This window comes from Ammodytes marinus, assembly GCF_949987685.1.
Source record: "Ammodytes marinus genome assembly, chromosome: 3".
Taxonomy (NCBI): domain Eukaryota; kingdom Metazoa; phylum Chordata; class Actinopteri; order Uranoscopiformes; family Ammodytidae; genus Ammodytes; species Ammodytes marinus.
This window is the reverse complement of record NC_137232.1, coordinates 5,203,180-5,216,700: the sequence shown is the minus strand read 5'-3', so window position 1 is coordinate 5,216,700 and position 13,521 is coordinate 5,203,180. Positions and strand designations below refer to the sequence as shown.

Sequence of the window (13,521 nt, the reverse complement as noted above, 5' to 3'; positions counted from 1 at the left end):
ACCTTTAAGAATATTTCGTATTAAGGCGAGATATTGCAAGTCAATAGGGTGACATTTTAACTCACAGATATCATCAGGAAACGTTGACAGTTGATTATAAGCATTCGTACAATTATTTAGCAAAATAGCCCAAGAAATAATAATTGACCAGTGCTTAAGAAAATCATTTTGGTGTTCAGTGTCTGGCCTTAATGTTGGAGTATTACAATAGCGAAGAGGCAGAGATACTGATTGTATATTGCCTGTCACTTTATTGTGCTTTATATTCATTGTATTATTTTGTGTCAAACATATCATGAACTACCTGGCCTGCAGAAAATGCTGGTGAACATGATGATGTAAATCTTGTTGCCCTGTAAGGATCACTGCCTGACTGAAGCCCCAAGCCTGTATAGCTTTGTGAGGTTTTCCAGAGAAAAATCATCGGTCAAAAACATCTAAACATTTGTGTTACATACTATCCTGTGGTCCAGTATCTATATAAAATAGTATCTAAGGAATGCAGGGGGGGGGGGGATATTTTTTTAATAATCAATCTTCTTGCCATGGTGGTGGTACCATTAGGTACAGTAAGGCGCGGGCTGACCCAGGATTAAGACGTACAGTGAGAGGAATGTGGTGCTCTTTAATGCAGTGTGCCGGTCAGTGTGGAATGTACTGTAGCCTGGATGGGAGGAAACGACAAAGACATTCCAGTCACCCCCCCCCCCCCCCCCCCCACACACACACACACACTGACACAGCTCCAAGGTCAACCCCCCCCCCCCCCCCACCCCCGTCTTGCATAATCTTGATGTGTGTGAGAAAGGTGTGTTTGTCAGGTTCCTCGATTGTTTTCGTTGACTGAGCTATGAACCAGACCCAGAAGTCATTCACAATCAAACGTGTTGTGCATTCTTCCTTGATGGACTAGAAGATAATGTCTGGAAAACTAGAGGGGAATTGACTGTTGTAAACACATATAAGGCCAATGTAGATTCCAGCTGTGTATATGGCTTTGTTGTATGTTCTCCCTGTGTTATTACTGTGTTATTACTGTGTTATTACTGTGTTATCCATTACTGTGACCTACAGTATATTTAGATAAGGATGTAACGTTGTGCTATTGTGGGAATATCGGGATTGCTTGGATACGCTTAATGAAACTTGTATCGACTATGTTCATCTTTGCCTTCTTAACCCAGCAAAGTTCTTCTATTGCCTGTGTGTTCACACGCTTTCATCGGTTTCACTCATTTTCCTAACAGTAAACACAGATCCCATTGAAAGACATCAAACTGGTTTGGATTTACTCTGTTAAACGAAAGGAAAACATCGATTTAGAATTTGCATTATCATAAATGATGGATGCACCTCTGATGCAACTCCTTGGGACAAATGTTCAATCAGCTATAAGTCCTTCTGCGCCTGTAAAAGATGCCTCTACCGGGCTGTTTCCTGCAAGCAAGGATCAAAGAGTTCTTTAACTACTATCCACCCCAAAAAATGAAATCATTTGTCAGAGGTGTAAATATAGTAAAACTACTTATTTTATATTAATGTTATTTATATTTTCATTACAAAAGCTGTGCTTTAATGAATGCCGCATAATGTCTCTTTTACAGTCAAATGAAGTGTGTGGTTAGTGTCTTGCCAGTGATTCCTGGTTTTGCTTGTAAGGGAGGGTGAGGGGTCAGGCCGTCCTCTTTCTGTCCGGGACAGTCTAATCCGTCTGAAATTGACCTGTCAACAGAATACAATGTGTGTGTGTGTTTGTGCGTGCGTGCATACTATAGTGCTGTGTGAATGCCAGTGGCTATGTATTTTGTTTGGAGGCTGGATCGATCACTCCCCCCTCTGGTAGTTCAGCCATATTACAGTCCAGTTCTGTGTCATTGAGCAGCTGGTCTGAATGTCACCTTCACATGGGTACAGCATGTTACATCACTCTGCAACAACATCCCAAATGACAGAGGGAGGCAGCCATGGGGTTTGTCTCTCATTCTCAATGTGTCATAAACAGTACATTGAACTCCCAGACTTTTTTATCAGAGGATGTAGGCCTATGTGAGGGAGCATTCCAAACAGATGCTGCACACTAGCAGGGTTGTAGGCTACTACAGAGGTTGCTGAGGGGCCATAAAGTCTGCATAGTTTAAAGTTAAGTTTTAAAATAAACTTTGCATTAAAGCTGGGGTGGAGGATTTGGGGAGAAAATGGCAGTTGGGATAGAGATTTTAATCCAAATACCTCAACCGCTCCACTTGTTGTCTTTGGTCCCTCCCTGGCTCTACACCAACAAAGTCGTGCCAAAGTGAATGGACAGTCCCAACAGCCAATAAGTACAGAGAATCGGAGCCTCGCTCTGATTGGTCGAAGTGTACAGCTCATGTTAACTTTGACCAATCAGAAATCACATACCCCAGCTTTAAACCATTTAAAACTTAAATGCCATATATTATTTTTTCAATAAAATTGTTTTTTTTTATCCCATTTGAAAAAAGTATACAGTATATTTTTGTTTCATATTGATCAATTTCATGCCATTAAAGTCCCATTGAATTGAACTCAAACTGTAAATTGTAGAGTGAAAAGATGTGGAAAGTGATTCTGTTTCCTCAATTGAGACTAGGGACACTTTACTTAATCCCCCAGGGACCCAATGCTTTTGAGTTAATTTATTTCTAATTCATTCATGGTAAACACACACGCACACACACACGCACACGCACACACACACACACACACGCACACACGCATACACAGATCCATCCGCTCGTGGTGTGTGAAGATGCAGTAGCGGCCTCAGGGACGGTAGAGGGTACGAGAACTCTTTGAAAGTGACACTCAAGACAGTTCTGAGCGCAGCGCCATGCAACCCTAGCATTTTACAGCCACCGTGCCGTGGTGTAATTTGCAGCTGAGCTGAATTTATGACGGACACACCCTGCCTGCATAGAAGAGACCAGAGAGCAAAACTCCCTTCAAATATCTGCTTATTCCAAGGGTATTTTTAAATTCGCGGTCACTGCACTTTATCATTGAGAGTTAGCAGCCAGCTGAAAGTTTATTTTAATAATAAAGAAAAAGAAAAAAAATAAGTGCTGGATTACACGGATTTGCTCATGGCTAACCATTGTCTGGCTTTGATATGCTATAAGGGGCCAGGTTATTATTCTCTCCCATTATCTGTAAGCATGGCAAATGATAAGTGAAGGATGGTGGAATTTTGAAGAATTTTAAAATAGGCTGTGGACAAAAGTTGTTTGCAAAAAATAATAATGACGACATTGTATGCTCACGTCGGCTAAAATAAACCCTATCAGTCAGACAGACAGGAGATTTGGGATGGGTTCTTGTATTGAACTTCCTGGTGTTACAGGCTACAGTGTTCTGCCCTTTTTACTGACAGAAAAGGAAGAGATAGCGTACACTGCCACGCCACTCCCACAGAAGGTTTTTTTTAGGACAACAGCAGCATACTGACATGTTTTTCACACCATTATCTATCTTTTTACCCCAGACATAGCCTAGGCTAGTTATGACTGTAATGTGTGTGTGTTTGAGAGTGTACCGTGGAACCACTAGGCTGCAGCCGGTCACAGCTGGCTCACAGTGGGAGAGCGCTGCTGTGTGGACTGGGAGTGGTGGGAGGGTCAGGAGAAACCCGGCAGCACACACGCACACACACACGCACACACTGACTCACACAGCATTGTAGCCTATACCTAGCGGCACGCACCAGTCACTCACTTCACTTTGACAGGGCTGGCACGCGCATAGCGGAGATACTGAACCAAACCAAATCTCCACGAGTCTTATCTGGACAATAAGAAAGTCAAGTCAGTGAGGAGGAGAGAGACACTACCACATCGCCTTTGACCTCGGCTCTTTTAAGGTAGGCTATGGTTTTTCACTTAGCCTAAGCCCAAACCGCCCGCCTACCGCGAACTCTCTTCTATCTATCAGCAGTTATGTTGCCGACTGACAGGGCCGTTGTGTTAGCTCCTCCAGTCGTGACATATGGAAAGTTTTTCTGCAGAGTAAAGTTGTGACATTGCAGCATGCTTGAGTGAGTGGGCTGAGAGAAAGAGAGAGCCTCGGTGCGTGCCATATGGAGAGAGAGAGAGAGCGAGAGAGAGAGAACACTCAATGCCAAACGTCTTTCAAAAATGTAACGATTTAACAGCGTAGCCTAAAGCCCGTTTGTATGTCGTATTGTCGGTGAAACGCGCGGGGGAAGACCCATGCACAAATCAGTGAGAGCCACTGCTCACTTCTGCGTGTGGCAGTTGTGTAGCCTATCAGGACAATATTCAAGCGTGTTCACTCCACTTGTCTGCGGTCTAACGCTACACTTAGTTTCCCCCAATTTTTTTTTTTATCAAAATGTCGAATTATAGTTCGATAGAGGTCATTGTGAAGGAGCCTAACCTAAAAGCTAGCTAGCGAAAACTTTGTTCAAATACGGCGCTGTGTGCTTTGGGTGTATGCCGGTTGAAATCATTGATGCTATCTATGGTTTCCGTTTGGGCTGACGTTGGCCAATAGCGTTAAGCTAGGACAAAGTGAATGCAGCCCTAGGTCTTATTTTGAATGAAGTTTGGTGTCTTTCCCTCTGTTCTAGCCCGTGTCAGGACTAGTTCACTGGAGTGATGGTTGGTTCATTCATTGACAATCAGTGTCGTGAACTCTTGAGCCACGTACTGCTTTGGCCTGCAGCCTACAACTTGAAATCCTCCAGGTTCGGTGGGCTTTTTATAGACCACAGACATACACAGATTAAGATAGTACAACTAAAGAAGCTAACCCCGCAGTCTGTCTGTCACACCGGAGCCAGCACAAAGCTGTTGTAAACACACTACTGTCGGTAGTGGAGCATTAGCCTAGGGCCTACTGTTAGAGCACAAGTGAGGTTGTGGCGACTGTAACCATCTCAACCATAGGCTATATCAATTGACATTGGTCAGTCAGTGTTAAAACGCTTTCTATGCAGCTATGTTTTGTTCCTGTAATTATTCTTCAGCTGTCTGGCTCTGGCTGAGAACGTGTCTCTGCTAGGAGGGCTTGGTCAGCATGTCTGTGTACACCTGTGTGTGTGTGTGTGTGTGTGTGTGTGTGTGTGTGTGTGTGTGTGTGTGTGTGTGTGTGTGTGTGTGTGTGTGTGTGTGTGTGTGTGTGTGTGTGTGTGTGTGTGTGTGTGTGTGTGTGTGTGTGTGTGTGTGTGTGTGTGTGTGTGTGTGTGTGTGTGTGTGTGGTTTGCACCAATGTAAACACAAGGGGAGCACCTGGCATAACATTACAACATGTGGTATTAAAGGTGGAGTCAGCGATTTTGGAGAATGCTTTTTGGTCAAAATCATACATCTCCTCACAATCCACTACCTGTCCGTAGGCTACTGTGTTTCTGCGTTAAAAAATATTTGGTGTTATACACAGCCTAGGCTCTGTAAACGAGCATGCTGCTAGCTATTGCGGGTCATTCCGAACCCCTTTGTTTACATACCCTTTGCCTACATTCCAGTTTAAAGGTGCTGCGAGGAACTTTTTTAAATATTTCTGAACCGGTCTAATTTTTCCTCTGATGATCATAAATGACATGTAACAGCAAACGAGACCATCAGTGCAAACGATACTATTTTTATATCGTTTTTCTGAATGCCTTTGTAATGGGTACGCTCACCCAGGAACAACAGCTGACGTAGTAAAAATACTATCGCTTTTGTCCAAAGGGTTGCAGTGATTAACACAAACTGAAAGTTCCTCGGAGCACCTATGCTTTCTATTAACAACATATTTTTTTTCAGCGCACACACATAGCCTAACAGACAGGTATATGAGGCTTGGATTTACTGATTTTGACAACAAGCATTCTCCAGAATCGCTGACTCCACCTTGAGCAGTGTCTATCGATTGCATCCCTCCTTGTGGGGCTATACGGACATTAACATGAATATTATGCACACATGTGGGATTGGTAGACTAACCATTTTATCTCATAATCGTGATGATGTTCTCTCATTAGACAACTAGTCTGCTTTGGCTGAATCTCATCCTGATAAATAGTGAGTGATAAGACGATGGAAAAGAAACAAGTCTTTTACTGTAAATTAGGAAGATGCACATAGTGGAGATAGAAAGCCAAAGAGAGAATATGAGCGGGAATTGGTGGCATACTGGTCAGGGGTCAAGCTGCCTGGAGGTATACAGTATACTGACCTGTTGTTTCAAGGTCACATGGAGGGCAGGACCTCCTAGTATCCGCTGGCTGGCTGCAGCTGCTGCTAAGTGGGCCGTCACTCTGAAGTAAGTTTGATGTAAGCTCCTTTTAAATGACAGCTGCTATTGGATATGATTGGACCACAGCACAGTGCTTGTTTTTTTTTGTCATATCAAGTCAAGTCAACTTTATTGGCAAAACATGCAAGATATATTTTTGTTTATCTCCGACCTCCGGTGCTATGTATTGTTTGGTCAATACATATAATGTCTAGGTCTAATTTAAGAATCCAGGTGGCTTCTGGGGGGGAAAAAAGCCCAGTACAGCAGAGTATATCCAGAATGCACATCAGTTAGCAGCAGCGTTATCCAACTTGGCACACACAACTAGCATCAATGTGCTGTTTGTCAATACATTTTTCCAAAGCCCTGTTGTTGTGTCCTCCCTGGTGAGATTTATTCAGTTAAGAGTTTCCATGGTGCTTGATGGGACGCAGATGTTTTAAGGCACATTTTCCCCTCGCGCTTCAAGCTTTCTTTTAATCATGGTAAGCTGTTTTTTATGATATTTCTGCTTTTACTTGTGGCAGTGACAAAGGAGTGGCGCATAGGGTTAGTTTTTCGGGTTAGAATGAGTTATCAGTAGCTCTCTCTGTGCCTTTAGTATGGACACATATGGATTGTCAGACTGTTTTGTATTTGAGACAATTTGTCTCTAACAATATTATTAGAAATGTGATAATGTGCTTTTATGTGTCTTTTGTCCATGTTTTATTTTATTTTATTGGAGGAGCTTCTAAGGTTTCACTGACTGAGACATTAGATTTATTGGCTTTGGCTAGAAGTGTTACAGTGTATCTGATTGAATACCAGTCTGGCTTATTCTTCCCATTGTTGTGGTGTATAGTTAGTAGATTCCTTCATGGCAGATTCCTCATCTTTCTCGTTCAATAGAATTGCATCTGTTTATTTAGCAAACTAGTCATACACATCATTACATATTCGGGAAATTGAACGTGCTAGCCTGCTAGGGAACCCTGAGAACTTTCCCATAGACCTATACTTTGAGAAGCACTTCTTCTCTGTTTGGGCGGATATGGGACCAGCTGTTGACAGGGTGAAGGTTTTCCTGGTTAGTGGAACCTAGGAGGGACCCATGATAGGATACACCTGACTGCCTGGGTGTTAGCCAGACCTCCACCAACAGGAAAAGACTCTTGCACATGTACAATATGCACTCGCATTGACTCATGTACTTGAACTGTGTCGTAGGAAATGCTCTGTGGGGGCGTGGGGGGGAGGGGCTTATTTCCACATTTGAAATACAAACTTGTCATGTCAAACCCCGTTGCACATCGTCAAATCAAATGTCACGGCCGCTGCAGACACAGTTGTCAATGCTGGAGGAAGTTTACACCACACACATGTAAGAGATGGGCAAAACACTGTGCTGTCTGTCACCACCACAGAGACCGGAGTTCAGTCTCAGGAAGCGGTGTGTCTGGCCATGGCAAACCAACACAGCCAGCTGGGTGAGCTACTCACTCATTGGTAAGAGGTGTTTGGGTGGAACCCTACGTAGTTTCTGAAGATCTTTACAATTGGTCCGAATTTCCATGCACAAAAACTACAGAAAGAAACTACAGGAAGTAGATCGTCTCCCTCATCCCATAATGCATAGCGTAGCTGGGTACGGGAGCTGGTTACTCAGAGCTTCCTGCAGTTGTCTTGGAATCAGTCCACACACGTTCTCACCACAAACGAAGCGCACCAGAGTTGGTTCGGAAGTGTACTGAGACCTCCTCTTCAACAAGGTCTAGGTCCGCTTGTTTGGTCCGCTTCGGTTTCGACCCGATTGCGATTGCTGCCGTGTTGGTTAATTTACTACCTTTCAATGGAAGGAATGATAGAACAGGGAGGAACAGGTCGAGAGCCTTAAGTGAACCAACTGCACAACTTCACGGAGAAGTTCAGTCATGGGTTAGACAGCCGTTCCCTGTCATACTGTATACATTAAGCTGGACACGCCTCGGTTGAATCCTGGCATCTGTGACTATACAGTATAAACTCGAAGCATTAAAGTGGGGTCAGGGTCTTTGGAACATGTTGCTCTGATAACATTAAGCACAGATATCACACACACTAGACTAAGCCAGGAATAGGACTGATAAGGTCCTCATGCAACAGCAGTTTCCAGTTCAAAGTGGAGTCACAGCCTTTGTACTCATTTCTTAAGACACGACAGGGCTGGGTGAACATGGGTTATCGAGGCCAGATTAATCAGATAGTGTGTGTGCAAGGCTGATTCATGATATTTAATCTATTTGAATAAAACCGAAGACCAGTGTCCATAAAGTGATTTATGGATCTAAGAAGACACTTTACTTTGTTTCCTTTGAGAAAAAAAATAAAGAACGCCAAATTAAAGCCTATAGTTGGTTAAGTGATCGTTCAATTGAGAGAATAAAATGAGCTTTATTTGGTGGTGTGTGTGATGGATGGATGGAGGTTGGAATTATGTTAAATTATGACTAGCGCTGATAAAGACTGTGTGAGTGTTATGCGTGGGAATGTTGAGTCATACATCTAGATGGGAATGTGTGAGAGACCCTGGAGGGTTATTGATCCAGGCTTTCCCCCAGACAGACAGACAGACAGACAGACAGACAGACAGACAGCAGGAGACACAGAGATGCAGCTATACGATGAGAAAGGACGCGTTTGCATTATTTACATCCTGCATCATGGAACTTCACACACACACTTCACTCTAAAGCAGCAACTTTGAATATTTGGCTGCTTTGATATTTCAGTAAAGAGTGTGTCTGTAAAATGGTTTTATATCTGATATTCAGTCATCTTTGAATGGGTCAATCAGAACTTGTACGAGAGAAGACGTCGTAGGTGAAGTGGTCTTATTACTATATGTCATGTGCTGGTGGTAAAGGCAGTTGGATTGCCATTGGAAAAAAGTCAGAAAGGAAAGCTGCTGAAGAAGAGTAAAACACAAAATAATAAAGTCAGAAGTGCGTATGGGTATGAGTTTGGCTGTGATTCAGTGTGTGTGTGTGTGTGTGTGTGTGTGTGTGTGTGTGTGTGTGTGTGTGTGTGTGTGTGTGTGTGTGTGTGTGTGTGTGTGTGTGTGTGTGTGTGTGTGTGTGTGTGTGTGTGTGTGTGTGTGTGTGTGTGTGTGTGTGTGTGTGTGTGTGTGTGTGTGTGTGTGAGTGAGTGAGTGTGTCCAGGCTCATGCGGGCAGCTGCTTTAGCTTTTCCATGCGATTCTTTTCCCACATCCCAAAAGCTATAGCCCAGTCAGCGGTAGAGGCCGGGCCCCGCCCTGCTGCCTGGGAATAAAGCTTCTGAGTGACTGAATCCTGCTTCTCCTTGCCCTCAGTACACTACAGTCTTGACTGGACATGAGTCAAAGTCCACTGCCAGCTCCACTGCCATTTTTGTACATGTAAACTGCAGGAGCCATGGGAAGTCCTCAGATGACTCAAATAATATGTACCACAAAGAAGTCGATTTATTTTTAATTTTTTGTTGTTGTCATCAACAATTCTTTTCAGTTCAACTATATTTGACGTGATGTAACTGTTTATTATTTGAATAAGTTTAATCTCATGTCTTGATCCTCCTGAGCCTTAAAGGAATAGTTACATTTTATTTTATTATTTTTTTTTAGCTTTTTGTGTCACTCTCAGGCTCAAGAAAATGCAACTGAAACGACCACATAGGAGGCTGTAAAGTTTATTTGTTGACCTGCTCCCCTCGACTACCAGTGTTTGAGCTAAGCTAACCTGGATGAGCAACCTTTGCCCATTAATATCAAAAGTGCACACACACTTTATAGGAACGGTTTCTGACACCTTTTTTCGAGTCGGAGAGTAAGGCAAAAAGCTAAAAATGATATATTTTTTTAAATGAATGGTGTGGATGGGATTGGTAAACCATTAAAGAACAATTTTTATTCCATTTGACTGGGATTTCCTTCAGCCCTCAGTCTAGTCTGACAGGATGAAGTGGATGTCACCTGAGGAGAGAACTGCTCACTCATGTTTACAGTACTTACACAATGCTGACTTACTCACTTCCTAATCCGGTTCCATTTTAAACGCACACACACACAAACCCTCATCTGCACAATTTCAGATTAACCAGGTAATATGGTAATCCCGTTTGTTTCAGCTGCCCTTGCACGTTTTAACTCTGTGTGTGTGTGTGTGTGTGTGTGTGTGTGTGTCTTTCAAAATAATTTTCTATTGACTTTGTGCATATTTGTGTGTGTGTGCGTGTGCATGCATGTGGTAGATTTTGTGTGCCTATGGTTGTGTTTTAGGGATGTTCTGTTGAAAAGGTTCATTGAACCTCATTTGTAACATTGTTGGTATTTTTAAAGCACCACTACTCATTTTCCATAAACTTAATGGACGCTACTTCTTGAGCCATTAAACCCATGTACAATAATGGACTATTCTGTTTATTTTAATGTCCATTAATATGAGTCATCGTATTGCAATGTCTCCCACACAAGGAGAAGGTAGGTGGCCTAAGGGAGAGAAAAACACTCCTTACCCTCATAGTGTGCATGGTAAAATGTTTATCCTATCCAAAATAGACCAATGACACCAGTTCATTTAGGACCACCTTCAGTTAAAGGTGAAGTCAGTGATTCTGGAGATCACTTGTCAAAATCCTTTTTGTCAAAATCAATTGGTAAATGGTAAATGGACTTGTATAGCGCTATATCTCCGTTTATCACAGACTCAAAGCGCTTTACATTGTTTTTGTACACATTCACCCAGTCACACACACATTCATACACCGATAGCAGCAGCTACCACGCAGGGTAGGCTTAGCACTAGGGTGCTAAGCTAACTAAGCTAACTATCGGGAGCAATTCGGGGTTCAGTGTCTTGCCCAGGGACACTTCGACATGTGGCGGGGAGACGGGGGATCGAACCTCCGACCCTGCACACCAGAGGCGAACTCCCTACCCACTTCGCCACTGCCGCCCCAAACCCAATTAATATCTCCCCATGACCTGTTACCTGTCCGTACTGTGTGTGCTCTGAAAATTCAGAGTTGATTCACAACCTTTACTCTGTATATAAACAAAGGATACCACCGTAGGTAGCAACATGCCAGAATGTTTTCCAGTGCACAATAAGGACAAGTAGCAGATTGTGAGGAGATTAGCACTGATTTGGACAAAAAGTGATTTTTAGAACAACCATTCTCCAGAATCAATGACTTCACCTTTAAAGAGTTACACGCCATTGCACTAACATGCCCTACACGATGGGTCGGTGTTCATCTGTTAATCGTCTTGTATGTTTCGTGCCCTGCTTGTGTGTGTGTGTGTGTGTGCGCGCATTTGAATGTGTGTGTGAGATCCCCGACCCGCTCTATCCATCCTTATAATCATGACAAACTGCCCTAAGCCCCCTGGATCCTGCACTACATCATAACAGTAATTATGTGGGCTCCTCTCCTGTGTACCTGGTGCTATTCCAACAGCTTGAGAGACAGCAAAGCGACCACTGTGTTTACTGTGATGCCACACCATAGACACATCTCAGTGTTTGTTGAGAGACAATGGTGCACATACTGTATATATGTGCTGTGTCAGTGCTTTTGGGTGTGTTTGTCGTTGGATGGATGCAAAACTCTGGAATACATCTGAACATTTCTCAATCCCGAAGCAGAACTCAACAGGTGGAAATAATCACCAAATAAATTCCTCTCCCACTTAACCCTGCCCAACCCCTTCGTAAACAAAGAGAAACTCTAGTTTGGCTATGTTTAGCTAACTGCTGTTGGATGTGTACACATTGAAAGAAGTGAGGATGTGGTGGAGATGGAGAGAGAATGGCTGACTTATAGCTGCTTTGTTAGGAAGATTCCTCAACCTGATTATTACAGTGTATTAGGAGTATTATAAGTGCCTTTGGTACATACATAAAAGCATTTACTCCACAAAGTGATAGCAACATATACAGTATATGTTCACTGCTGCGTTCTAGGGCTTGGTGAGTTAGGGGCTGAACACCCATGGTTGAACAGAGGGCAAGTGGGTAAACATAGCTTGCCGGCTAACTGCTAGCGCCAGTCACTCATGATAGCTATCCAAGCCTCTTTCTGTTTTCTCTAATATTGGGATGTTTACTCCCCCCAGGCATTTTGTGGTCAGGATTATTATTGGCCCAGTATGAGTACACATTATTTGATACCGGTTTTTCATTGCTCTCATGTACGGACACAGGAAAAGACATGAGAGCTAAGAACAACAAAGGACTACAAAGCTAAACAAATAGAAGGTGTAGAATAGAACACACCATTATGTACAGTCTGCGTAAAAACTAAAATATGTATGCAAAGCATTATTAATATGTACTGTATGCAGTTATGAAGCTCTTTACTATAAGATTGAGAAATAGATTTAGGAAATATGGCACAGCTATTGCGAAACACATCCTCCCACAGGACAATAGGACATTTTTGAATGGGTAGCGGAACTAAGCGGAAAGAAAGTGTGTGTGTGTGTGTGTGTGTGTGTGTGTGTGTGTGTGTGTGTGTGTGTTTTCCATAGCCTTGACTATTAGTGAAAATACAGCAAACATGCTTGGTTAAGACTATGAAGGCTTCCTCCCTCAATCTCACCTTTCTGTTAACCTTTAACCAAATCTGTTCCATGGAGCTTTGATAATTTCAGGTGTGGCCTTGGGTATGGGTAGAGGGAGGAGTGATATGAAGGGAGAATATAAGGTGGAGAGCTAGTTGTAGTAGATGGGGAATGTGGGAAAATGGCCGAAAAAGTGGTGTAGAAATAACTTGATCTGTGTGTAGTGAGGTTGAAAGACAAAAAAGTAAATGATGCATGAAAGCATAGCCAGAGAGCAGCAGAGGGAAAGAAAGAAAGGAGCCTGTAAAGCCTGAAGGAATGCCAAACACAGTGGGTGAACGAGATTACAGAACAAACCAGGCTCGTACTGAAAGGGCTTTCTGATGGCTGACACTGATACCTGAGTTTATGCATTCCTTGTCTTTACCTGCTCATTGCCATTGAAGCATACATTGAATGTAAGGTAAAGTATGTAATCAAGGTAAAAAAAAGTCCAGTGTGAGCAGTCCATGTCCATGATTTATAGAGGGGTGTACGTTTTTTTTTTAATCCCAATTCAAAATTCACTTAATTCAAAATGGATTCTAGATCCGGATTAAAAACGATTCCCGATTCAAAATCGATTTCTGGATTCAGTTTCAAAACAGGATTTCAGGATCTAAAAGGTGTGTGCTAAAAGGCGTTTTGGAAAATGATGGC

General features: G+C 42.8%; 1 protein-coding gene across 2 annotated transcripts in view; it reads left to right on the top strand.

Moving 5' to 3' along the window:
- Window positions 1-13,521, top strand: part of LOC307271399 (unconventional myosin-Ic-like) — a 77,536-nt gene that overhangs the window by 1,588 nt on the left and 62,427 nt on the right. Inside the window, exon 1 of one of the 2 annotated variants that reach the window (XM_080053840.1) lies at window positions 3,676-3,877. The exons of the other annotated variant lie outside the window; for it this stretch is intronic. The gene's annotated coding sequence lies outside the window, so the exon portion shown is untranslated. Of the gene's footprint in view, window positions 1-3,675; window positions 3,878-13,521 lie in introns of those variants that run through there. 2 annotated transcript variants of the gene reach the window in all.